This window comes from Rhineura floridana, chromosome 6, assembly GCF_030035675.1.
Source record: "Rhineura floridana isolate rRhiFlo1 chromosome 6, rRhiFlo1.hap2, whole genome shotgun sequence".
Classification (NCBI taxonomy): Eukaryota; Metazoa; Chordata; class Lepidosauria; order Squamata; family Rhineuridae; genus Rhineura; species Rhineura floridana.
Genome location: NC_084485.1, coordinates 3,192,192 through 3,219,323, shown reverse-complemented (window position 1 = coordinate 3,219,323; position 27,132 = coordinate 3,192,192). Strand labels below are relative to the sequence as shown.

General features: G+C 49.0%; 1 long non-coding RNA gene across 1 annotated transcript; it reads left to right on the top strand.

Moving 5' to 3' along the window:
• The first annotated feature begins 369 nt into the window (after positions 1-369).
• LOC133386949 (uncharacterized) lies at positions 370-8,082 on the top strand. Its single transcript, XR_009763316.1, has 3 exons — positions 370-460; positions 7,176-7,307; positions 7,898-8,082. It is a non-coding gene; the product is annotated as an uncharacterized LOC133386949 (long non-coding RNA).
• Positions 8,083-27,132: the final 19,050 nt, after the last annotated feature.

Below are 27,132 nucleotides of genomic sequence, written 5' to 3'. Positions count from 1 at the left end.
TTGGCACAGTCATTAACCAAAATAGAGACAATAGTCAAGAAATGAGAAGAAGGCTAGGACTGGGGAGAGCAGCTATGAGAGAACTAGAAAAGGTCCTCAAATGTAAAGATGTTTTACCAAAGGAGCATTGACCTCTGAGATGCTTCCTTGTGTTGATTTGGAAACTGGGAACGTATTGTGAAATGGCCACTTTGATTATGCCTTGCAAAGGAGCCTTTACCTTCACATGTTCCTCATTCTTTCTTACACAATGCAGGGACATTTTGCCAACCCCTCCTTTTCCTATTGTTTTCATCTTTAGTCTGGGTGGGGCTCCTGCCAGGATGGAGTACTATAAAGCTCCTGGCTAGAGTCTGGAGAGCACTTCCATCCTGCCTAACCATGAAGTCTGCTGGTCTGGTCTTTCTCCTCGTGGGGCTCCTCGCTCTCTCTGCCATAGTGCCCTCTGTCTCTGGCCAAGGTACGTAATCCCTTTTGGTCCCTGCCTCTGTCGGAATATCTGTGGTTAAACTCCGACTTGTGGGTTGAGGTTGCATGGGGTTAAAAAGGGTAGCTAGAGAGGAGACCTCTTGGTTGCTAGGCTATACCTGTCCTTTGATCTCCTGCTGTCTCTTCCTTCCTGCTAGACTGATATGCAGAGGATGTTGATCCCAGTTCCTTCCCTCCTTCCCAGTCTTCTTTTTTTTCTTGAGAGGGGAGCAGACATACTCCTTTGTCTCTCCCTCTCCTCCGAGCATGAGGGCAAGCACCGGGATCAGTGTTTGTGCCTCCAACTTAGCTAGTTAGCCAGATATAGGACTCTTTCCTATCAAGCATGTACTTCCAGAATAAAGTAGTCATTTCTTACTTTAAAGCTTAAAGTCTTTGTCTGACTAATTTGCAGGGAAGGTAGAATCTTTAGCAAGGATTCAAACACACACACATAAGCTAGCTCAGTACTCCCCGATCCGCTACGCAACTCAATAGATTTCTGACAGCCTCAAAGATGGATCCCTTTCCTCCATCCCTGCATAGGCAAGACTCTCTGGGTGTGTCTGTTCTGCTGCGGCTGCTGTGTGTGCAGCTCCATCTGGGCCGCCTTTCATCCCACGCCCCAAATCTTTCCTGATATGGTGTTCAGCCTCTTCAGAGGAACACAGACGTCTCTGCGCTGTGGAGGGTTGGCCTGCCTGGGAATGTTTTAGGGGCTCCACAGTGCACCCCCCCCCTGCTCTCTGGCTCTTGTTGTGTTGCCATCTGCCCCAGCAGACCAGGGAGCTCTAATTGGACGGGAGGAAAGAGCGGAAGAGAGATGATAGCTGGGGGTGTGTAGGAAGATGGAGGTGCCTCCCCAGCCCCTCATGGCTGCAGCCCAAGTGGAGAGCTGAGAGGGAGGGAGGGAAGTGTCAGCTCTACACTGCGTCAGCAGTGCCGGTGGGGGCTGGAAATTCCTGGGTGGTTGGCAGGGAAGCAAAGTCCTTAGCTGGCAGTCTGGCCATAAATCTGCCAGGTCTTAGGAGGAGGGAATCTGATAAGGGCCAGGCTTGTCCGAAGTGTACTTGCCGAGTCAGGAGTCCAGAAGCGAGGTCAGTAGAGGTCCGGGATCAAGTGCCAAGGGGTCAGTCCAAAAGAGGGTGCCAGGAAACTAGGAACACACAAGCCACGCCTGACGTTGCAGTCAGCAACAAGCTGCAGCCAAGGTGTGCCTTATAAAGAGCAGGGTTGACAGCAGGTGTGAGTCCTCAGCGTTTGGGCCTTAAGGAGACAGGCCTGCCTCTCTTCTGCCTGACCTTCTGCTGTCTACATTCTGCAGGTGAGGGGGGAGTATCCTGTTCACTGACTGCGTCTGGCTGCAGGGACTCTGCTGTCCCTGGGGTGCTCTGCAGCTGAGGGGGAGAAGGAGCTGGATTCTCCGGAGGCTCCTCCATGTCTCCTTCTGAGTCTGCTGCTCCTGGGTCTGCTGCTGTTACTCCCGAGTCGTCCTCATCTGAGGAGTCCTCTGACGGGGCCATGACACCATCCCCCGCCCCACGACCAACCCTCCGCCTCCCGCCGGGGCCCGGCTTATCCGGGTAGCGCTGGTGGAAGCGCCGGACCAGACGAGGGGCATGCACCTGCGTCGCCTCTTCCCATGAACGTTCCTCAGGGCCGTACCCCTGCCAGTCTATGAGGTACTGGAGGCGGCCACGATGCCTCCGGGAGTCCAGGATCTGTGCCACTTCGAATTCCTCTTCCCCGTTGACTTGTATCGGCGGCGGGGGCGGCGGTTTACTACTCAAGGGGTGAGGTGGGAGAGCGGGAGTCAGCAGTGATCTATGGAAGACAGGGTGAATGTGGAAGGAGGCAGGGAGTTGGAGCCGGAACGCCACCGGGTTAATTTGCTGGGTGATCCGGAAGGGACCTACGTTCCGAGCCTCCAGCTTGTGAGACGGCCGTTGCAAACGCAGGAATTTGGTCGAGAGCCATACCCGGTCCCCTACCTTCAGCAGCAGGCCTGGTTGGCAGTGGCGATCAGCAAAGCGCTTATACGCGTCCTTGGCCTGCTCCAGCTGCTCCTTCAGGACTGCCTGCAGGGCCTGCAACTCCTGCAGCATGACATCCGCAATGGGGACCGGCGACGGGGGTCGCACTGAGGGGAAGAATCGGGGGTGGTAGCCGTAGGAGGCAAAGAACGGGGTCTGGCACGTGGAGGCATGCACGGAGTTATTATATGCGAACTCCGCCAGCGGTAACAGATCCACCCAATTGTCCTGTTGGAAGCAGGTGTAACACCGCAGGTATTGTTCGACGGTGGCGTTGGTACGTTCTGTTTGTCCATCGGATTGAGGGTGGTGGGCGGAGGACAAGTGGATCTGGACGTTCAGGGCCCGAAACAGGGCCTGCCAGAACCGGGCGGTGAACTGGGCTCCTCGGTCAGAGATCAGGTGGTCGGGGAGGCCGTGCAAACGGAAGACCTGGGCCAAAAATAGTTGCGCAGTTTCTGGGGCAGAGGGTAGTCCGGCACAGGGGAGGAAATGAGCCATCTTGGTGAACAGGTCTACGACTATGAGGATGGTGGTCATTCCCCGGGAGGCTGGCAAGTCCGTGATAAAATCCAGGGAGACCGAGCGCCAGGGCCCTGGGGGGGTAGGCAGTGGGAGCAGGAGCCCCGGGGGCTTGCCGGGGTGGCTCTTGGCTCGCTGGCAGGTATCACAGGCCGCTACATAGTCCTTGACGTCCGCTTGGACCCGGGGCCACCAGAAATCCCGTAGGACCAGGTGGAGGGTCTTATACGTTCCAAAATGCCCTGCAGGCTGGCTGTCATGGCAGAGGTGGAGCACCTCTCCCCGCAGAGCTCCCGGGGGAATGTACAACCGGTTCCGGTGGTACAAGAGGCCCTGATGCAAGGAAAAGGGGCGTGGCCCATCTAGCTGCGGCCCCGGTGCACAGGTTAATCAAGAATCCCACCCGGGTGTTATCATCTGGGAAGGCCTCTGGTCGTAACTCCATGAAGAGCTGGGCCTGGGCGAAGAAGGCTGGGAGCTGGTCGGAAGCCCCAGTAAATTTCTCTGGGAGAGTCACAGGGCACTTGGCTCTCCCTGTAGGGAGAGGGGGTGGGGCTGCTGCTAGCTGGGTTTGCAAGCCTTGGACGGCCAACAGCAGCTGGTCTACTTGTGAGCGCAGGAGCAAGGTTTCCTGCTGGAGTTGCTCCATGGTCAGCACTTCCCCCACTCCCTCGTTTGCCTGCTTTGTTTTAGGCTGACTGCAAACTGTCAGCTCTACACTGCGTCAGCAGGGCCGGTGGGGGGCTGGAAATTCCTGGGTGGTTGGCAGGGAAGCAAAGTCCTTAGCCAGCAGTCTGGTCATAAATCTGCCAGGTCTAGGAGGAGGGGAGCTGATAAGGGCCAGGCTTGTCCGAAGTGTACTTGCCGAGTCAGGAGTCCAGAAGTGAGGTCAGTAGAGTTCCGGGATCAAGTGCCAAGGGGTCAGTCCAAAAGAGGGTGCCAGGAAACTAGGAACACACAAACCACGCCTGATGTTGCAGTCAGCAACAAGGTGTGCCTTATAAAGAGCAAGGTTGACAGCAGGTGTGAGTCCTCAGCGTTTGGGCCTTAAGGAGACAGGCCTGCCTCTCTTCTGCCTGACCTTCTGCTGTCTACGTTCTGCAGGTGAGGGGGGAGTATCCTGTGCACTGTCTGTGTCTGGCTGCAGGGCCTCTGCTGTCCCTGGGGTGCTCTGCAGCTGAGGGGGAGAAGGAGCTGGGTTCTCAGGAGGCTCCTCCATGTCTCCTTCTGAGTCTGCTGCTCCTGGGTCTGCTGCTGTTACTCCCGAGTTGTCCTCATCTGAGGAGTCCTCTGACGGGGCCATGACAGGAAGGAGGAGAGAACCAGCCTCCTGTTCAGGCCAGCTGGGTTCCTCCATGATGCTGGTCCTTCTCCATGGTAGCGCGGTGTGTGTGTGTGGAGGAGATCTGCAGTGGCGCAGTGTGCGTATGTGTGTGCATGTGAGGGTCAGAGGTAGCCGGAAGGGATTCTGCACTTGAGAGGTTTACACGGGAGACAGTGGTGAGGATGATGCAGGTTGAGAGGAGTTTATACAGGGGGAGTGTGGAAGGCAGTTGTGACCCCAGGAATGACCATTTTGACTTCAAAGCACCCAGCCTAGGGAGGAATTGTACCTTGTGCTTGCTTCTTGGGTTTTTTACCTCCCCCCCCAGGTGATGGATCAATTCAGGTTTCAGAAGAGGAGGAGGGGCACTTTGCATTCGAAAGGGATGAAGAATTGAATCCTTTCTCTCTCTCTCAAAAAAAAGAGGCTTTAGAAGTTTGTGAAATTTTCCCACCTTCTCCCCCCTTCGATTCCCTTTCCCCCCATGCATCTGAAAATATCCCTGATGCAAAGCATTACAATTTGCAAATGCAAAAGGAAAATGGGTGCTTCTTGCCTCGGTTTGTTATATGTGTGTGTGTGTTATGTGCCTTCAAGTCAATTCTCAGCGACCTCCAAGAGCATCTGTTATAAACCACCCTGTTCAGCTCTTGTAAGTTCAGGCCTGTGGCTTCCTTTTGGAATCAATCCGTCTCTTGTTTGGCCTTCCTCTTTTTCTACTCCCTGCTGTTTTCCCCAGCATTATTGTCTTTTCTAGTGAATCATGTCTTCTCATTATGTGTCCAAGGTATGATAACCTCAGTTTCATCATTTTAGCTTCTAGTGACAGTTCTGGTTTAATTTGTTCTAACACCCAATTATTGGTCTTTTTCGCAGTCCATGGTATGCGCAAAGCTCTCCTCCAACATCACATTCCAAATGAGTTGATTTTTATCTTATCCGCTTTTTTCACTGTCCAACTTTCACATATTTTCATATATACATACTTTCATATGCATGGAACCAAGCTGAATGCAAAGAATGTCCCCACGGCTACTAACCGTGAAGGGTATATTTTACCTCCAGTGTGGGAGGCGGCATGCTTCTGAATACCAGTTGCTGGAAACTGCAGGCGGAGAGAGTTGCTGTTACCCTCAGGTCCTGCTTGTGGGCTTCCCCTAATGGGCATCTAGTTGCCCATTGTGAGAACAGGATGCTGGACTAGATGGGCCACTGTCCTCATTCACATGATTCACTAGAAGAGACAATAACGCTGGGAAAAACAGCAGGGAGTAGAAAAAGAGGATGGCCAAACAAGAGATGGATTGATTCCATCAAGGAAGCCACAGATCTGAACTTACAAGATCTGAACAGATGCTATTGGAGGTCACTGATTCATGGGGTCGCCATAAGTCATGATCGACTTGAAGGCACATAACAACAACAACTTTCACATCCATACATAGAGATCAGGAATATCATGGTCTGAATGATCCTGACTTTAGTGTTCAGTGATACATCTTTACATTTGAGGACCTTTTCTAGTTCTCCCACAGCTGCCCTCCCTCCTAGCCTTCTTCTGATTTCTTGACTGTTGTCTCCATTTTGGTTAATGACTGTGCCCAGGCATTGATATGAGCAACGGATTATTCAAAACAATGTCTTCACGTCTTTTTCAAACTCTGCCCAGACAAAATTGACTCGCTCTCCTCTGTCTCTCCTTAACAAATGTAGGCTGCAATCTAATACACACTTACCTGGGAGTAAGTTCCATCTAACCCAATGGAGCTTACTTCTGCATAGACATGCACTGGATTGCAGCCTTAATCTGCTCCCTGTGGGGAATGGATGCTGCTGCTGTGCGAGGACTGAACGAGGACGCAATTTTCTCAGCTAGGAAGGCAGCAACACCAACATGTTAAAGCTAACTTGGTTTACTTGGGAGTACGCTTCATTGATCACAGTGGGGCTTGCTTACGAGTAACAATTGGGTTGCATGATACTATAGCAGATTTATCTTGATAAAATAGGTTGTTAATTTCTTTCTTTGGCTGAATTGTCATGCACTCCCCTTTGACAATAATGGTCAGCCTAAGAATGGCTGGAACTCTTCATCTTTTCACATGAGTGGATGACATTTGCAGGCAAAGGAACCCCTCCAGAGTGGATTTGTGAAGAAAACCTCTCCCTTTTTAGATTTTCTGCCAGAATTGGATGCAAATAGCAGGCAGAGTCACCTCTTCTGAGGGGATCCTGTTCTGTGGCAGGAAAAGAGGGGGGGAATCATGTTTCCTCCCATGCCACACTTTTTTGGCAATCAGTTGAAGCTGGGGACTCTCCTCGCCACTGGGGTGTTTCCCCAGGCAGCTTGGCTCCATTTGTCAGAAAAGAAAGTGTGTGTGTGTGTGTGGAGAATGGCCATGGGTCACTTGATGAAAAAAATGGGGCAGCAGAGCAGAACCTCAGCAGGTGGGGTGCTCTCTCTGCTGTACCTCCACACGTCCTGTTAAGGCCTAATGGGGAATGGTGGGAACAGAAATTGACATTGGGGCAATTAAGGTAGTCCATTAACAGCCCCTTCATTGCAAAACCCACAGCCAGAATTAACAGGAAGCAATAAAACAGGATGAATCTACAAGCCATGAACGTTTGGCTGAATTTGCTAGGAGACTTTCTTGTGAGTAAACCTCATACAGAGCTCTGAGCCACGGGGAAGGATGTTGCTGCTAACATGGGGTTCTTTTAAGTGCTGTGCGGAGCTCCCCCTTCCATTCCACTCCCAGCTACTTGTGGAAAAGCGAAGCCTCAGGAGAGCATCCTAGTGTGAGAATAACCTGTGTCTCTTTCAGTGCGTCCCGGAAGGTGCCCCCGGCCCACCGGTGGGGTATGTGCGGAACTCTGTAGCAACGATTTCGATTGTCGCCCTGGGGAGAAGTGCTGCTACAATGGTTGTGGCCACCAGTGCCTGAAAGCCTTGAAAGGTAAGAGAAGCCATTGGGTGCCAAGCCCATCCCTCAGAGCAGGACCCCCACCAGCGTGGCAGAAGGAACAAAGTTAGGCACAGGAGCCTGACCTGTTCTAAGGGATCTGTGACTTCTCCCATTGGCTAATGATGACGGAAGATGGGAGGCTTGTTTTTCACAAAACCATTGGACAGAATGCTGTCTGCACATTCTGCGGCGTATCTCAGGTTCTCCAAGGTCTAGAGCAGCCCTTATCTATTTTTTTAAATGAAGGTCAGATATATGGCCAGCTAATGGTAGCAAAGGGCACTCAGGGCAGCATTAAGAACATAAGAAAATAAGAAGAGCCTGCTGGATCAGGCCAGTGGCCCATCTCGTCCAGCATCCTGTTCTCACAGTGGCCAACCACTGCATTGCCTGAGCCAGCTGGAAAGATGGCAGCAGAGTGTTGGGAAGGCTCGTGTTTGTGTGCATCATCATTTGGACAGAGGGCACCCCGCGATATAGCTTCACCTTTTTTGTGCTCAGGATCCCCATGTCCCGTCAAGGATCCTGCGAGGGATCTGGGACAAGCAGCCTGCTGACACCTGATTTCTCTCCTGTCTTAGGGTCTCGCTAACCTGGACTCCAGAGGGGATGAGCCCTTCCACAGGACCTCTCACCCTGCGCAGGCGTCCACTGCCAACTCCTTTCCTGCTTCCTTGGATGAGCAGACTCCGCTTTGGCATGCAATGCAACCTTGTACTGAACACGCTCACCCAATAAAAATGATATGGGTTTCCCAGCAACATGAGCCTCAGCTTCAGCCTTCATGTTACTGGGGAGACAAAGGGGAAGATTACTGGTCTACTGTGGATGTACAGCATTGTGTAAATGGGATGGCCTGGTGGTCCCCAAGGAAACTGGTTCATCTGAAAGAACTCTCTCTTTGAGAAGCAGGGCTTACTCTTCTACATGCTTACTCATTCTTCTTTAAGAATGCTTTTCACCAGTTTTCCTGGACAGATGTTAAGGCAATCAGCCTGTAAATTCCCAGATTCCCTTCAGATCCCTTTTCAATAATTGGTGTTATATTGGTCACTTTCCAATTCAGGTATGGAGGCTGATGTTACAGACAAGTTACATATTTTTATAATAATTTCACATCTGAGTTCTTTAACTACTCTTGTGTGGATACCATCCAGATCCAGTGGTTTGTATGTTTTGAATCTGTCATTTAAAATGTAAATGTACCACCCTCAAGTAGATTCCAACTTATGGCGACCCTATCAATAGGGTTTTCATGGTAAGCAGTATTCAGAGGGGGTTTACCATTGCCTCCCTCTGACGCTGAGAGGCAGAGACTGGCCCAAGGTCACCCAGTGAGCTTCATGGTTGTGTGGGGATTTGATCCCTGGTCTCCCAGGTCCAAGTCCAACACCTTAACTGCCACACTGGCTCTGTGAAGCCAGACTGTGAAGACAGATGCAAAGAATTCATTCAGCTTCTCTGCAATCTCCTCATCCTCTTTTGGCGTACCTTTGCCTCCCTTGTCATCCATGCATCCAACCACCTTCTTATCGGGTCTCCTTCTACTAATGTATTAAAAGCTTTGTTGTTATTGTTGGGCTGTGAGGGCCTGTATCTTGCAGAAAGGCACGTTGTGGTTGCTGTTGGTGTACCACCCGCCTTGCTTCCCAGCATACCTGCCCAAGCTGGCGGAGGTGGTCCTAAGAACATCAGAAGAGCCTTCCAGCAGTTGCATCAGGCAGAAGGGGCCTATCTGGCCCAGCCGTCTGTTCTCACAGTGGTCAACCAGATGCCCCTACTGGAAGCCTGCAAGCAGGACCTGAACACAACAACAATTCTTCCCTCCTATGGTTCTCAGCAGCTGATCTTTTGTGTGGTGCTGGAGAACCCAGCATGCTGGTTCTGGGGGGCCTTAATATCCCCGTTACAGAACATCAGCTGTCATGCGGATGGTTTTCGTGTTTATGGGGAAATTTTCTGTGGATCTGTACCTAACAAGGTAAAAATGGCAAACACGGAACGAGCAATAACCGGTCCCACTCCTCCCCACCTGAGCCCTGACTCACACCGTCTAGCATGATAAGGCAATCAAACTGTCTTCAGTGAAGGAAAAGCAACAACAAGGTTTACTCACAAACACTTCATGCATACAAGTGATATAGGCACAGCTTAGGACAATCAGAAAGAAGAAATGGAGGTTACTCCCACTCCATAGTTTCTCAGCGTCTGACAAGTGGCTGCAGGGCTGCTTGCTCCATGTGGTAGTGGAGGATTCAACAGAAGCACATGCAGCACAGGGAGAAGGAAGAGGAGGGGGAGGGCAAACAACCACCACAAAGGAAACTACATCACAGGAAACTAGAGACTTTTCCTGAGTCTGGCTAGAAACAGCACTTCCCCTTTGATTGTACTCAAGCATAAATAGTACTCAAGCGTGCCCCGTAGCGACAGCATGGGAGGTTGTCTATTTCCAACATGCCAAGTCAGGCCTTTGACCCACTGAGCCCAGTTTTGCCAGCTCTAAGGTCCATCCTGGTGAAGTTAACCTCAAGCTGGGCAGCTTGGACCCTGGAGGCCACAAGGCGGTGGCTCAGTGGCAGAGCACCTGCTTTGCTCACAGGAGGGCCCAGGTTCAGTCCCTGGTGGCATCTCCAGGTAGGACTGGGAACGTCCCCTGCCTGCCACCCTGAGAGCCACTGCCAGCCAGAGTGGGCCATACTGAGCTGGAGGGAGCAAGGGTTCAATTCAGTATGGCGCAGCTTCCTATGCTCACAGCAGCACCAATCCTCCCAGCGGAAAGAGCTGGCGATCCTGCTGAAGCCCTCGCCTGGCTGCGGAACAGCAAGATGCAATCGCTCCCGAGGACCCTCTCTGGGGCTGTGGAGCGTGTAGCCCCCTGGTCTACTGGGGAGCTGTGTGTGATCAAACAGACCTTTTGTGGCTGGAGGGCAGGTGGCAAAAGTCTTGCTGCAAAAACGGTCAAACGTGCTAGAGCATAAATCGTGCCTGCTGCAAGGCATGGAAGCAGCAAAGAGGGGCCTCCTTCTCGGCCTCCACCATGTCCCCAAGTAATCGCCCAGCGGAGTTCTTCATGGTGGCCCGTGGGCTATTGACACCTATTTCAGTGGATACCGCCTGGGGCATCTCAGAGGCCCTCTGTGATGTGCTTGCTGGGCGCTTGGAGACAAAGATATTGGACTTCATAGTGAGCCTGGCACTGAGTGGGAGAGGCTCCCCTTGATGCTCCATCAAGCCCTGCTTAGTGGGATCAGTGCCAGTTTTTGCAGCCTCATGACAGGTGACAAGGCGCTTGTGCCCTCTTGATCCTTGCCCCTGAAGGCTGATTACAGCTAGCCAGGGAGAGCATGACTGGGGGGGGGGTCCAGGGTGTGGCAAACATGTCTTTTCACGAGAGGACAATGCCTCCACTAAGCTGCAAATATCCCCCTTTTAAGCAAGGTGCTCATGAGATTTGTGGTGGTGCAGTTGCAAGCATTCTCAGAGAAAAGAGCTTTTTTTGACCCATTCCAATTTGGGTTCAGAACTGGGCTTGGGACTGAATCAGCCTCTGTCACCCCGATGGATGACCTTTGTAGGAAGAGGGATGGGGGGAGAGTGTGACCCTGCTGCTCCTGCGCCAGCTTTTGATGCCATCGACCACGGAGTATCCTCGTGGACTGGGAGATGGGTAGTGGGGGGCACTGTTCTGCAGTGGCCCCAGTAGACAGTGTTGGATGAGTGTCTCTCTGCCCCTTGGCTCTTGAGCTATGGGGTGACACAGGTCACTATACTGGGCCATGTCAAACTGAAGCTCTAGTTTTGGTGTACAAAGCCCTACAACAGCGTAAGACCAGGATATGTGAAAGACTGTCTTACCCCTTATATACCCAGCCGATCACTGCGCTGTGCAGGTGAAGGCCTCCTGCAGATACCATCTTATCAGGAGATCTGTTCTGCACAACATAGGAAGCGGACCTTTATTACACAGGCACCATCTCTGTTATCTTTTTGGTGCCTGCTGAAGACCTTCCTCTTTCAAGAAGCCTTTTAAGTAGAGATCTTATCCCAGTCTGTGGCTGTGTTGGAATTGCTTTTTATTATGTTTTTAAACCTTTTTTTTAAAGATGTTTTTAACATTTTTAACATTTAAAAAATGTTTTTAAAGATGTTTTGTTTTAATATATTTTAAAGTCTGTTTTTATGGTGTTTTAAAGTGTTTTTAGTGCCTTTGTTTACTGTCCTGGGCTCTTACTGGGAGGAAGGGCGGGATATAAATCTAATAAATAAATGAATAAACTACATTTTCCTCAGAGTACACCCAATGAAGTGAATGGACCTAAGTGAGCCATGTTCATGAATTTCAATGGGTCTACTCTGAGTAAGACTAGCACTGGCTTGAGCCCATTGTCCCCAATGGGATCCTGCTCTGTGGAACAGCATTCCCGTCTTGAGATATGACAGGCGGCCACTCTCTGCACTTTTTGGAAACAATGGAAGACATTTAGTTTTGAGAAGCTTTCCCAGGCTCTCCTCCGCACTGTGCTATATCAGTTGTTGCCACCTTAGGTTCAAAACAATGCAAATGAACACCTATCTTCAGGGTCTTTTTGTGCTATATTAAAAACTATTTTCGCTCTTTTTATGGTATGTTTGTAAATTGTCTTGAGGCGTACGTAAACTGTGATTCATACATAACCAAATAAATAATAACTGTAACACACATGTGGTTGTGACACCGCAAAGATGTTGGCAAGTACGTTCTTTATGTTCACGCCTGACATCAATACATGCCAAACATGAATCAATACACGCAGATGCCAAGGGGCCAGCTGGTTTCAGTTGGTTGCCAGCAAAAGCCAAGGGGCACTTTGAGATTCTTTGTTGGCTTCTTCTTCACATGCCGGGAAATTGTGACTTCGTCTGCTTTGGGCTCCCAATTTGTCGCTCCCCCATTCTGCTATATGTTGATTAACTGGGGACTCGCTCACAGGATGAAGGCCTCCTTTCCCCCCAAGTGTGAAGAGTCCCGGCCCTGCAGTCTGTGCACACGACATGGAGGAGCGAGCCGTCACCATCTAGCTGAGAACCTGCAGATGGCCCAAGGTGCAGCCCCAGGAGCTCTGCCCAAAGGATGCCTGGCTGGACAGACAGGGCAAGCAGGCAGGGAGGGAGGAGGACAGGCAGGAAGCAGTACCACAGGTGGCCAGAGGGAGGCAACAGAGGGCAGCTGGAAGAAAATGCCCCCCAGGGATCGCCCCAGTTTCCCAAGGGCTGTGCTCCCCAGGCTGCCTCTCCGGGACTCCCTGCTGCAGATGGGCCTGCCCACACACTGCCTTCTAGAGGGAGAGTCTTCACAGCCAGACCCGACAGTCCTCGGGATCCTTCTTTATGAGACGCTGGGAGCAGGGGCCTCTAGGAGAGAAAAGCAAGCCTTGGTTCAGGGGCATGGAGCCCTCCCCTCTGCCAGCCCTCCCCACAAGAAGCACATGGGGCTGCCCCCTTGGCTCAGAGGCGTGCCAGGCCAGCCTTAGCGAGGCTGCCAGTGGCACCCATGCCTCCACTCATGACCACCAGCCGCCTCTCCCAGTGCCTTTCCCCATGGTGCCCCCTGATGGGCCCAACTTCTCAAGCACCCCGGGATGCCGCCTTCTAAAACTGCCAGGGGAGGGGGATGGAGGTGGGCAAAAGGGGGCTGCAGTGTCGCCCTTCCTCCCTCCCTCCCTGCCCTCCAGAGTTATTGAGAAAGGCCCCTGACAAGGAGTGCCAGTGAACACCCAACCCAGGACCTTCCCTTTCCAAATACAGGAGAGATGTCTTGGCTGCTGGAGCAGAGGGCCCCCTCCCCCAAGACCACAGCCTATGCTGCTGTTCCCAGGTGGATGGGGCCCTTGTGATGCATCTCTCTCTCTCTCTCTCTCCCTCTCTCTCTCTCTCTCTCACCAAGACCCCCCCCCAGCTTAAACAGGCAACAGGAGCTCATAAGGCAGGAGGAAAATGAGCTGATCTTGGAGACTCCTGATCTCGGCCTGCCTGTGGTGCCCCCTCAAAACAACGCCACCCCTCCGTGCCATGCACGACTCTGGCAGCTTCCTCACCTGGCCTGCTGCTTCCTGCCCTGGTGCCTTGGTGCACATCGATGCATCTCATGGAGGTGCCCGAGAAGCAGCACTTCTCCGCCCCTTTGCACTCCCAGTCGTGGGCTCAGGTGTCACAAGCCGCCTCTTCTCCGGATAGCTTCACCCGTTGCTTTTGGGGGCACTTCCCAGGTTTCTCTGGAAGAGAAGGGGGGCTCTAGTTTGGGGACTGTGTGGCACCCTTGTGAGCCCAGAGAGAGCGGCTGGAGCGTCAGAAAGAAACGCTTTTCCGGGTGCAGTTGCCCTTGTGTGGCTCCCTCCCCCCCCCCGCCCTCGGCCTGCTCTGCAGGAGGAGAGGGTTGCAAAAGTGCCACTGCAGCACCTGCATGTGCAGCGACACCGGAGCGGCATCACTTTACCGAAAGGCCCGAGAGACTTCTTGACATCCAGCAGTCAGGCTGGTCGGAGCTGCCTTTCTGAGTCGATTGTTGCCGGGGCCCTTGGCAATCTTCTCCACCCTCCCAGGGCCTTCGTCCTGCCCCAGGTCGGGGCCAGTTTCCGTGTTACCTTGAGGAGGCATCCTGCACACGTGGGCACCACAGCCCGAGTCGCAACACTTCTGCCGCCCTCCGCAGTCAGCATCCTCCGTGCAGGCTGAGCCACACATGAGAGGGGCATGCAGCTTCTTCAGCAGTGGGGCTGGGCAAACCCCGGGCTTCTCTGGGGCAGAAGAGAAAGTGGGGTGAGACTTGCTTGTCAGGGCTGGGACAGTGCTCTCCCAAGAAAGGGCCACATCTGGGCAGGCTGGTAGGGGAGATGATGGGTGGGGGTGGGCAGGCTGCTGCTGGCGCTGGAGAGGCTTAAGGCAACGTGAGCTCGTACCCTGCGGCGGCCTGAGAGGGCGCGTGGGGGAAGGGCAATCTGAGGAAGACATTGGCCCATCTAGCTCAGTGCTACCCACGCTGACTGGCAGCAACCTTTGGGGGTTGCATGCAGAGACTGGCTCCCCCCCACACACACACACCTGGAGCTGCTGTTGCCTGAGCCTGGGACCTTCTGCATGCAAAGCAGACGCTCTTTTATCACTGGAGCATCTCAGCTCCAGCACAGCTATGCAGAATTGCTGGTCCTCCATAGCCTGCCTCTCCTGCTGTCTTGCACAGCTCTTCTGCACCTCCCACGCAAAGCCTCAGCACTAGCTGCAGTGCCTCCTGTCGAGGCTGCCCAGGGCTGCGAGTCCTATGGGGAGCCAGTGCAAAGCCCCCCCTGCCCGCGAGGCAGCCTGTCTATTTCTAACGGGACAGTTGCTGAGCCCCAAGCCTGCTGGGATCCCTGCCCCAGGTCCAGAACTTGGGATCTGGCTGTGGCTATTGAGGGGAAAGACACTCTGCCCATGCTCAGAGGCACTTGTGCCTTTACCGTTACTTGTTCATGTTCCAGGTTAGAACACTTTGCTCCAGAATAGTTTCCAGGGCTCAGGAACCCCCAGCTCACATTCAGCCCCTCTTCTCTTCCTGGCCCAGGAAAGGGGGGCAGATCTGCCTGTGTCATCTGGGATGTGGCAGGTCAAGAGGCGTCCCACGTGCTCAGGGTGTAGCCTCTCCATGTGAGACGGTGCCTTTGCTGACATCTCCCCTCCCCACGTCCCACAGTTGCTGACGAAGCCCAGCTACCTCTGCTGGGGGGCATGCAGACGTATCTGCAGGCAAATTCGCAGCACTTTGCTTTCCCGGGGCACTCCCTGTCCCCTTCGCATTCCATGTGGCGGGGGGGGGTTATACAGTCTGTTGGGGGAGGCAGCGCAGAATCCTTTCCAGAGCTTGGAAGATTACTTTTAAAAAGTAATAAATTACAGTTACAGTTACATGGCCCCAAAGAGTAGTAATTACTGTTACGGTTATAATTGCTCTGAAAGTAACTGATTACTTTACAGTTCCTCCAAAGTAATCACTACAATTACATTTCAGTTACTTTAAAAAAAAGCCTACAAGGTGCTGGCCTTGGCTGCTGCACATCTAAGTAGCCTAAAACAACATTAAAAATAAAGAAAGACATACAGAGATAGTAGAATAATTATTTTTATCCATAAGATAGCAATGGTGGTCTCTCTGCTGGTCAGGGAGGCGGGGAGGAAGGCTGAGGCCACTGCTCAGATCTTTCCACATCAAACCCAGTGCAACCCCCCCCCTCAGCCAGCCAACATAATCTCTCTCACTTAACCACCTCCCAGACCCTGCCCTGCCACCAACTAAGGGACACTCACTCAAGCAAACATTTACACCTGAGATGCAAAAAAGTTAAAATATTGCAAATACAGCACAGTAGCCAGAGAGGGTGGTGGAGGCCACTTTGTGGGCCAAGTGCAAACACAGTATTCTCTCTCTCTCTCTCTCTCTCTCTCTCACACACACACACACACACACGCATTGTCATCTCTCACCTCCACAGTTCTTTATCTCCATTCTGCTGCTGCCTCCTTCTCCTCCTTTATCCATGTTCTTTTTTTTTTCAATTAATTTTTATTCCAATTTTCAGAACCAAAACAATACAAAAAGAAAACAACACAAATCAATAACTAGTACAATACAAAAAGAAATATATATATATATATATATAAAAGAAAGAATATTGACTTCCGATTTGTCATAGTTCAGCTATAAATCTATAATATATAACAAACCTATCTCTTAATAGATTATAAAATCACCTTCCTCCAGCGGTTATCTTAGTTGGTTTCAAATCTCATTAACACCATATCATTTTAATCTTCCACAAAAAGTCAAAGAGAAGTTTCCAATCCTTGAGATACATGTCAATCAATTTTTTTTCTAAATAAACATGCCAATTAATCCAACTCTTCAAATCTACTAAGTCCAGTAATTTCAAATCACTATAATTCAGCTATAAATCTATAATATATAACAAACCTATCTCTTAATAGATTATAAAATCACCTTCCTCCAGCGGTTATCTTAGTTGGTTTCAAATCTCATTAACATCCTATTATTTTAATCTTCCACAAAAAGTCAGAGAAGTTTCCAATCCTTGAGATATATATCAATCATTTTTTTTACTAAATAAACATATCAATTAATCCAACTCTTCAAATCTACTAAGTCCAGTAATTTCAAATCACTATAATTCAGCTATAAATCTATAATATATAACAAACCTATCTCTTAATAGATTATAAAATCACCTTCCTCCAGCGGTTATCTTAGTTGGTTTCAAATCTCATTAACATCCTATTATTTTAATCTTCCACAAAAAGTCAGAGAAGTTTCCAATCCTTGAGATATATATCAATCATTTTTTTTACTAAATAAACATATCAATTAATCCAACTCATCAAATCTACTAAGTCCAGTAATTTTAAATCGCTCTTCTGTCATTATCCATATTGGGTCCATCTTCCATCTTCCATCTTTACGCACCCAAAAATCTTGCTGTCATAGTCATATAATAAAAGTCTGATAGGAATTTCCTCCATCACAGATATTTTCTTGCCATCAAATCCAAACGTATCACTGAAGTATTGTTGCAAAGCCGCATCTCTGTTCCTCTTTTCCACATGATACACTAGTACATCTCTTGAAGGTTTTTCCATTGACACAAAACAGGGATTAATTCTGTTAACTTTCTCCATTTCAAGTTCCATCAAATCCTTCCAGTCCAGGAATTTTTTTGAACCGATAATATCTTTATCTCCAATCTCTTCAATTCCTTCAGGGACAGCGCTGAATTCCAAACTGTAATATTTGTCTCCAGGATCCATCACAGCCAGGAAATCCAAATCTTTTTTCATGTCCATAATTAAGCCAATCTCCATAGTTTGAACCTTGCCTTTAATTTCTCTTTCATCCTTTTTTTGTTTTCCAGATCTATCTTTATTCTCCTTTCTCATAGAATCCTGAGTTTCTTTCAGCTCCTGTCTCATTTCATGAAATTCAATTCTCCACGCTTGTCTATTATTTCTCAGTTCTTGTTTTATTGAGTTAATCCCATTCATTATTTTCTGAAACATGTCTAGAGATAAAGTCCCTTCTTGTACATCCATGATCTGCTTAATTGTCATTCTTAAAGCCAAAGGAACAAAACTCCTTCAATTTTCAATGTCCCAAACAAAGAGCAGCTTATTTCTTTAACCAGTTACAAAGGAGTTAATCTTTCCAACCAACTAACGTCACACGCTAGACAGCCCTTATCTCTTATCTGCCCGGAAGTGTAAGAATGGCTTTAGTTCACAGCGTCCAAATAACTAGTAGCAGAGAGAATGAGCAGATTCATCAAAAAAAAAGTAGATCAGGAAAAATAGTCCCAGCCATATATTACACAAAAGTCTTATAAATCAAAAAGATTTCTTATCTCTCCCAATCAGAAATCTCTCGTCCGTTGTAATCTTTAAAATGCTATTTTCCATGTCAGCTTTTTGCAATAAAAAAAAGATAAGCTATTTATATTTTCTTCCCCCTTAGTTCCGTGAATAAAAAAAGGAGAGTCTTACCTCACCTAGGTTATCTCAATTGCTGTTACTTTGACAAATCTCTTTAGCTGTATAGATAAGAAAATGATGAATGTAGACAGGAGGATGTTTGCCTGTTAATCCGTATAAAAAAAACCGGGTCACTTATCCAGCTGAGCTAGCATAAAAATCCTCGCTCTGGCTGAGCTGCTGGAAGACAGACAATTCTGACGAATTCCAGACTCCAACAATCAAAGCAATTCGCATTCCACTGCGAATCCCTTCGCATTCCACGTGGGGGGGGGGGGTTATACAGTCTGTTGGGGGAGGCAGCGCAGAATCCTTTCTTCCCTGCAAGCAAGAGAGAGGGAAGCAGAGAAGGGTGAGGGCCAGGGAGGGGGCAGCCTCAGATGGACGCAAAAATCCAGGCCTCTCTGGTTCATACTGGGCCCCACAGTTGCGGGTGGCATTGACCCATCCCATGCCAAGGGAAGGTGCCGTGAATCACCCACCCACCCCTCCCCTCGGTCGGAGAGTGGCGAGGAGAGTTCTGAGGGAGCCTATATGTGTGTTTGAAATGAATCTTTGGGCTTGTTTACACGGTGAGAAAATCTGCATCTGGTCCAAAATAGAGATCCTTTAACTTTGGACCGTTTGCTTGACGTTTCAGCAGAAGCGCGTGCATTGTAGTGCTTTTTTGTTTAACTCCAGATTTAATCGATGTGATAACATCCGTACTTACCTTGAAAAACCGCATCCACTTCAGTGCCACTGAGCGTGTAACTGTCTTTCTTTGCTTTTTCTTTGGATCCTCCCCTACCGCCCCCCTTGCGCTGTCCTGGCTTTCATTTCATTTCCAGCTGCTGACGAGTAAACTTCCTCAACTGCTCTTGCCGCTTCCCACACTATATATTCCGTCTCAGAGCACCAGGGGGCAACATCAATCCAGGCTTTCCTTGGACTGGAGGGGGGCGGGGGCCACTGTAGACCCCAGGGAGGCTGCCTTAAAAAGCTGATAGATGTCCAGAGGAGGAAAATATTTTGAAGGGTTAGCCATTTTGCGCCTACGTAAACGTGCATATAGGCGAAGCCACTCACCCAGGGAATTCACTCATCTACAACCCCCTAAAGGCGGAAGGCAGACAGATCGATCATTATTGACACCACATATGAGCACACACTCTCCCTCGCCTGTTAGATCCATTTCCACTGAAGGATATTGCGACCGGGGACAAGCCAGGTGCGCCACCGGGGGCAAGGGAAAGAAAAGGGGAAAGAGACGGGGGGCTCTTCTGCTTGCTCCAGGAAAAGCAGCTTCTCCCCCCCCCCATGGCCCAGGAGAAGAAAACTGGCCTTTGCTGGGCAGCCATCCTTTGCCCCTGCTTTGTGCCTGCCTCTGCCCCTCTCTGGCCATTAATTTCAATGGGACTACTCTGAGTAAACCTCCGTTGGATTATTAAACGATGACACAATCCATATTCCTGCTGTTGCACCGACTATAGGAAGCCACTCTTTACAATATTATGTATTTGCTATTTATCTTTACAAGGGGGGGGGAGAAGGTCCTTTCCCCGCGTCCAAATATACCCCTCCCTTAGGAATAGGCGACCAAAGGAGAGGGGGCTCTTTGCCAGGAAAATGGTCGAGTTGGCTTGCCATTTTCATCTTCAACCTGTGGCTGTACATGGTTGGACAATTTCCCTCAGCTGCCCCCTTGTGCCTGCGAGGTGAGGTTTGGGCAAACGTGTATGTGTGCAGACCTGTCAGCAGGGGGGCTGTGGGTCGCTCCCCTAAAACCTTTTTGCCGCTATTGTCTTTACAAAAAGACTTCCTGGACCATTCCTCCAGTCATGAGAAAGGTCTCCAAGGGATGACCGTTGTGGTGATAGCCACGAGACCCACCCCACTATAGCCATAGACAGAATGGAGCCATGAAAGGAACGTGTCTTAGCCACTGAGAAGAGTCTTCTGACAGATTTCCTGGACCATTCCTCCTGTCATGACAAAGGTCTCCCAGGGATGACCATTCTGGTGATAGCCACAACACCTACCCCACTACAGCCATAGGCAGAATGGAGCCATGAAAGGAATGTGTCTTGGCCACTGCGAAGAGTCTTCTGACAGACTTCCTGGACCATTCCTCCAGTCATGCAAAAGGTCTCCCAGGGATGACCGTTGTGGTGATAGCCATGAGACCCACTCCACTATAGCCATAGACAGCAGGTCCTTGGCCACTGGAAGGGGGTGGTGGGCTACATAGTTTCAATAACAGTAGGATCTCCCAAGCCCATTCACCACCTAACTTGGGCAATGCAAATGCCCATTAACTCACCAGGCCAATGCATTAGATTAACAAAAGGCTGAATGACAGTTTTCTTCTTCTGTTTTGTCACATGAGCAACCAACGTTCCTTGTCATGCGCATGATAACGGCTCCCTGCATTATAAACTGCTGTCAGAAGGAGCTGCGCCACTCCCCTGGAGTGCCCTGCCACTGTTTCTTACACTGGAAAATGTCCGCATGGGGCTAAATCTGACCAGTGGCTCTTACGGTGAATCAGGTTTGGATTCCAGCCCACCGTTTCAAATGCTGGAAGGCATTTATAGAGGTGAACCAGATCTTTACAACCATAGATGAAACCAGTCTCCTTCCAGTGCTAGGTTACAAGAAAGGTTTCATGGAGGGGGGAGTGCAAGGTCCCTTTCAAAGGTGAAGGGGAAATTAATAACCCTAGGGTTCCTACCGAAAGCAAGTTCTGCAGGGGAAAATCTCCGCGATTTGTTGTAACTGCAAATGTTGCCTTCTTAGTTTAGGGATAGAATGTTAATTCTGGCTCAGAAACAATTTCAAATTAGAAGTGAAATTGAGAAGCGCGAGATCAGCAGAATGAGCTCTGCAGAAAGTAAAGCAGCAAGGAACGCTTACATTTCTTTGTTCAGCTTCACGAGGGGCCAAATCACAGAAAAGGGAAGAAGGGTCTACCTAGAGGGGAAGAAAGAAATGCCCATCCTCATGCTTATACACGCATATGTTCAAAGGATGCAGGTCAGGGGGTTTTCTTTTAATCAGCGTAGGCAATATCACGTAAAGGATTCATGGTGAAGAGTTTCAGCAGAGGTGCTTGTTTTTGTATGAGCCACCTTAAATCAGAATCGACACATATAATATTTAAAGTCAATCCACCTTTCATTGACAGCGGCTACCTCTTCAAAAACATCGAGGAAATGTTTCGATTTGAAGGCATTTCTGTATTCCCTCACATCCGTGTGATGTCTGAGGCTACCACTTTTAACCTTTAACTGTTTAAACATTTACTGAGGTCATTATTCATTTCCCAAAATCGAAACAAGAAACGTGTTTATCATCATGTATCAACTCTGCAGAGAAACACCGGAGGCTGCCTTTTCATTGTTTTATACATATTTTATTACAGTGACAGCACTGAGCATTGAAAGAATCCATGAAGTCACGTCCAGAATGGTGTGTGTGCCTTCATCCACACACTCTGTGAACCAATAATACTCACTCTCCTTGGGGCAGCAGCACCATCAATGTCACAGGGAGGGGGTATGCAAGGTCCCTTTCAAAGGTGAAGGGGCAAACGTAACCCTAGGGTTCCTACCGAAAGCAAGTTCTGCGGGGGAAATCTCCGCGATTTGATGTAACTGCAAATGTTGCCTTCTCAGGTTAGGGATAGATTGTTAGATCTGACTCGGAAACAATTAACCATTGAAAGTGAAATGGACAGGCACGAGCTCTGCAGGAACTCTGCGGAAAGCAAAGCAGCAGGGAAAGCTAACAGAAATTAACGAGGAGGAGCTCTGCTCTGCAGAAAGCGAAGCAGCAGGCATGCCCAGACACACTTCTTCACACGATGTACCCAACCACTTTCCCTTTTATTTTGCGTATCCCGTTCCTGCTGCTAATGAAAACACCCCTAATCTCAATTTTCCAAAAAAAAAAAAAAAGCGCGAATGCTTTGCAAAGTTCGTCTCTTAACAGATTTTGCTTTGAGGTGCCAACAATGTTTACTGCACACGAAAGAACAAATGCCCCATCCTTAAAAAGTTTTGCAGTGGACACCTTGCAGGCCAAAGACTGCAACGCTGACTATGATATGTTTTCTCATTTATTTATCGATATAACACAATATAACACCTGAAACAGCAATCACATCACAGTAGAACATCAGAAACTGAGATTTTGTCTTTCAAATAGGAAATTTGCAGTTATCCAATCAGGCCCTCTTTTTCTTTCTATATCACACGAACATCAGCGTTACAATGATTGCTAAGTGGTCACTATGGCCCTCATTTACATGTCCGCATGGGACAATTCAGAGCTCAGGGTATATCCTCCCCTGTGAAACCCTGCAATTCAAACGGTCTTTTTATTTCAGTTTGTTTTGGAGCCAACCAAGCAGCTAGATCAGACACTTTGCTGCTTCTATTTCGGGGGCAGAAACTCGGGCATTATAATTTAACACGGCTGAAAATAAATTGTCCGATGCTGTAAAAACTGGTCGTGGAGTTTCATGGAGGCACAGTGAGATTTTGGATCTCCTAGATATATGGGGCGAATCAAAGGTCCGAGACATTCTAAAGTCTTCCCACAGAAACATCGAAACTTTTGACGAAATTGCGAGTGAGATGTGCAGGCGAGGACACAAGCGTACTGCCGCAGAGTGCAGAAACAAGACTAAGTCTCTGTGTGGAGAGTACCGTAATGTCATCGCGCACAACCGCAAGTCTGGAAACAGCAGAGTAACATGCCCCTTCTACGAGGAAATCCACAACACTCTGGGCGGGGATGCTAGCATAACCCCAAAACGAATTGCACGCAGTATGCCTCCGCCGCATGGAGCAGGAAAAGGAAACCCATCGGGAACAATGGCCAAGGAAAGGAGACCATTGCTCCAACTTGCCCATGGCGAGAGTTTAAATCGTGTCGGTTTGGATACCGTTGATGTGGAAGAGTACCTAGGACAATCGGATGTGCAAGGCAGGTGGTCGACTATTGGAGGGCTTTTGGTGCGACGCTGTTACCAACACATTGGGTTGTCCTATACATTGGTTTCTTTTTGGGATGCTTACAATACAGATTCACTAATAGGCAATCAACACTGTGGTTTATGAACGTAACTATAGCCCACAGATATTTCTATCAAACGTGAAAAACCATGGACATTGCTCAGCTATAGTGAATGCACCAGGGGAGCAGGAAAACTGCACTCCTCTCTGAGATATTGGAGTGCCCTAGAAAGTTGCCAAACTGCAAACACAATTTGGGTTGGTCTTTCACAGTCCAACCCACTTGAGGCGTGGCTTGGTAGCTTTTTGAGGTCAGGGGAATTTACTCCTCAGCAATCAAGCTTAGGACAGGTGAAATTGACCACAGGGGATGGGGAAGGGAGGAGGAGGAGGAGGAGGGAGGGATAGAAAGGCATCTAGGAAGGAGTGGGATGGGAGCAGGCAGGAGGGGAGGGAAGACGGACAGATGTGATCATTTGCATGGTTATTGAGTTCAGTGGTATTTACTCCCGTGCAATTATGCTTAGGATAGGTAAAACTGACTGGGGGGGAGGGATGGAGGGCTGAAGTGGGCAGGGGGGGCGGAAGGAAGAGGAAGGGAGGGGAGGAGGAAGGGAGAGGAAAGGGGAAGGAGGGAAAAGGCAGATCTGATCATTTGTATGATTATTGAGTTCAATCTGATTTACTCCTATGCAATCATGATTATGAAAGGTAAAACTGACCATGGGAGAGGGGTGGGGGGAGAGGGATGGGGAAGGGGAAGGAGCATATTGGAGGGGGGAAAGGAAGGGGGAATGGAGGGCAGGTTTGATCATTTGCATGCTTGTAGAGTAAAATGGTATTTACTTCCATGCAATCATGCTTAAGATAGGTAAAACTGACCATGGGGAGGAGGAAGGGGAGGGGTGTGGGTGAAGGGGAAGGAGGGGATTGGAAGGGGAGGGGAAGGGGAGGGAGGGCCAAAGGAAAGGGGAGGGAAGGGGCAAGAGGGGCCATAGGAGGGAGTAAAAGGGAGGGTGGGTTTGGTCATTTGCATACTTTTTGAGTTTAATGAGATTTCTTTCTGTGCAATCTTGTTCAAATGGAAATGGACTGCCTTCAAGTCCGCCCCACTAATGGCTACCCTTTCAATAGGGTTTCCATGGTTAAGAGGCAGTGACTGGACCAAGGTCACCCAGTGAGCTTCCTGGCTTTGTGGGTATTCGATTCCTGGTCTCCCAGGTCGTACTCCAACACCGGCCTGGGGCAGGGTCAGGGAGGGGGGAGGGGAGTAGATTGGGTGGGTGGGCACTGGGCAGAAGGGAAGTCCCTTTCCTTTCCAAAAGGAAAACATTGTGATCAGTATCATTGCTTTTCAGCCTTTCACCCACCTGTTTATTCTAAAAAAGGCACATGTAGCCTCCCACTAGGGGTGCCAGGTTCAGGTCCTGAGACCAATCCTGTATCTTAAGGAGAAGAGAATGACAGCCACGTGCAGCCAAGAGAACATCAGCAGAAAACACCCACTATGAGGATGTTAAGGAACATGCACAACAGAACAGCACATAGTGCAATGCAGTGTCAATCGTTGCCTGTGTTATCATGTTTTCATTTTTTACATGCAGAGCAAGATAGGGTGTAATTGATGAAGACAACGTCATGGAAATACCAGAAATTCTGATGATGAAGAGCCATCCTTCGCAGTATCCAACAATGGTGGCCCTATTGGTGAATTGGTGAATAGTATTTAACCCACCCTTTTTTGAGGGGGGGACACACTAATTAGTGTTCACAATGATGGTGGGAATAAAAAAAAATAATGATTACTTTGCATTAACAGTAAGATTCCCATTCAATTGTGCAGGTCTACATGGGACAGGTGCCCAGACACAGCACAACAGCACCTTGGTGGATGAAGCAGTGACCAAAGACCAGCAAGACTTTTTGGGTGCGCATTCAGTTTCTAAATTTTGTTCAAGGTTGCGCATTACACCTCTGTGGTTCACGCACAGTCTGCATATCAAGTTGATACTTACTTTCCAAGGTGCTCCTGTGTGGAACCAGTCCACAACTGATTATTCCTGGGTGATAGCTCTCAGTTGCTAAAGAAAGCAACTGCTATAAGTGGCCCTGTATTTTGAGGGATAGCCTGCACAGCAGCCATGTAGAGAATCTGAGTGACTGTTGTGGCTCGCACAACCAAGAACACACTGAAAACAACTGCAACACCCAGAGGTACCACAGCGTTATCTTTTACATGAAAACCGCAAGGGGCAATCCTTGTTGACCATACATTTTTGCAGAGCCAAACACAGGAATTTCTAAATCAGCTATGTGTCATTAAGCTGTTCTTTATCTTTTGTTTTAAAGGCCTTGGGGACAGTCCTTGCACAGACACATTCCTGAAGGGGACACAAACATAACTACAGAAAGAGGCTTCCACTCAATGTGAATAGGGGTTGAACTGCTTGCAAGGTTGTATCGCACTTCCCTGTTTTATTTTTGTTTTGCAGATCACGCCATCCCGAATCCTGTTGCGACTCTGTCCCCAGCTGAACGCCTAGGCATGCTAAGGACACGGAACACCAAGGGTGGCCACATAGAGGCCATGCTGCAGTCGATTTTGGATCATTCTAAAGAAGAAGCGAAGATTGCACGTAGACAGCGACAACAGTGCATAGGTGTGATGCGTGCAAAAGAGAGGCATAGTGCCAAAATGACACGTCTGGTGGAAGAGGACCTAGAAGCTTCTAGGAGGGAGATAGAGCACTATGAGCAGCACATTTCGCAGAAGGAGGCTACAGTAAGCGCCATCCTTGAAAACATGAAGCAAGTCTCTGATAATTTCTGCTCTGCAAAAGGAAGCGCTAATGTTACACCGGGCACAACTAATGCTCAGACAAATGTGCCATGTGAAGCAGCAAGCCACACAAACACACCACACCCAAATGCTGCTTACAGTCCTTTACCTGTGTCCTACCAGGATTTTGAAAGCTCTGATGAGGATGAGGAAGCCATCATGCCATCATCCCAGAGCATTTTCTGCCATTCCAATGGGAACTGCCTTCAGCCGGTCTGGGATGAATGCGGATTTCCTTGGAAGGCAAAGCCCTCTTGTGCTGTCTGGGTGTTGCGATCACAACACAACACTGAGCCAGTCGTCTCAAAATATTGTGGTCCCAGAAAGGCTGCCACTGACGTCCACACAGGTAATGTCTAGGCCGTGTAGGAATATACAAAAAAAGTGCCATACAGTCCCTGGTCTGGGCACTGTGCATGGCTACTCACCATGGGCAGCCAAGCAACCATTTCCCCTTTCTCCTTTTTTTAAAAAAAGAAATGGTTGTGTATTAGAAGACATGTTTTGTCTCTTCCCTTTTTTTTGGCACCATGGAAATGATTGTTTTTAGGCCAAAACCATAATCGCAGTACTTACTTCTTCAATGACCATGAGGTATGCATGCACCGATGTACAAAATTAATTAAAAGCTAATATGCTTCAAGATTTCTGTCTGCTTCCTTTGGTTGGCTTCCAAAACAGTTGGCTGTTCCCCGCCACGGACCCTGTAGAAAAGGGAAGTGAACCACATGGTGCCCTTTGGCGCCAAAACTTAAAACAGGCTGTTCAAAGGAAAATGATGCTCTTACAGAGTCCACACTTTCCATGAAAGGTAGTCCACTTGGTGGAGGGGGTGGTGGTGGTGGGGAAATTAGTTTGCAGTCAGAATCTGGTATGTGGATGGATGCACACACACAATTCTGGACTTGCTTTCATGCATTCATTTAATGCTCAGTGCTGTCACTGTAAAAAAATATATGTATAAAGCAATGAAATACCATCCACTAGTTTTTCTCTGGAGAGTGGTTACATGATTAGAAGCAAGTACCATGCAGAAGTCTGTACCATGCATGGCATCACATGACAATGTGTCACCTCCACTGCCAGGCCCCCACATTATTGGAAAAAAAGGATAAAGAGCAGCTGTGTGTATATAAAGTAATTTTATTTAGCAGGAAAGGAAACACGCATACATTCAATTTAGCAGAATAGCTGGGATTCAAGCAAACATTAGTAGAACTACTGGGCAGAATTATCAATACAGTGAGATCCAATCATCAACAACGGGCCCGGAAGCATGCAAGAAGACTCTTCTCAGCAGCTAGGACATTTTCCTTCCATTTTTAAATTGTTTCTTGTGCTGTAGTGGCTTCACACATGTTGTTCCGTCTGCCTTCCACCTTTCTGGTTACCTAGCAATGAAAGGAGACTTGTTTCAGGTATGGTTGTA